The sequence below is a fragment of the Myotis brandtii genome, unplaced genomic scaffold (genome assembly GCF_000412655.1).
Source record: "Myotis brandtii unplaced genomic scaffold, ASM41265v1 scaffold133, whole genome shotgun sequence".
NCBI lineage: Eukaryota > Metazoa > Chordata > Mammalia > Chiroptera > Vespertilionidae > Myotis > Myotis brandtii.
In genome coordinates this window covers 1,964,953-1,965,304 of record NW_005354718.1, presented here as the reverse complement: position 1 = coordinate 1,965,304, position 352 = coordinate 1,964,953, and the positions used below count along the sequence as shown (strand labels likewise).

General features: G+C 68.8%; 1 protein-coding gene across 1 annotated transcript in view; it reads right to left on the bottom strand.

Moving 5' to 3' along the window:
- CHAC1 (ChaC glutathione-specific gamma-glutamylcyclotransferase 1) overlaps window positions 1-352 on the bottom strand; it is a 2,776-nt gene that overhangs the window by 2,242 nt on the left and 182 nt on the right. The gene's annotated exons all lie outside the window — the stretch shown is intronic.

Below are 352 nucleotides of genomic sequence, written 5' to 3'. Positions count from 1 at the left end.
AGCTGCGCAGCCCCGTCCAAGGCCCTTTTTAAACCCTCCGGTGGGCAGGCACCGCCCTCCGCCGCCAGCTGCCGCGGTGATTGGGGCGGGGCCAATCCCATTTTGGGCCAATGACCTGTGGATGTTGCTGACCGGTTAAGCGCTCCGCCCTGCGAGTGGGTCACTGGGCGGCCGGCCCCCGCCCCATCGCGCCCGCTGATTGGTTCGGCTCCTTCTCTGCAGCAACCCTGTCAGGAGTGATGCAACGGCGAGGGAGGTTTCCCCAGCCTGGCATGCAGCAAGGGCGCCCGGGATTGCGTCAGGCGGCGGGTAGAGAGCCGGGGCACCGGCCGTCTCCCCGGCAACCTCTCCA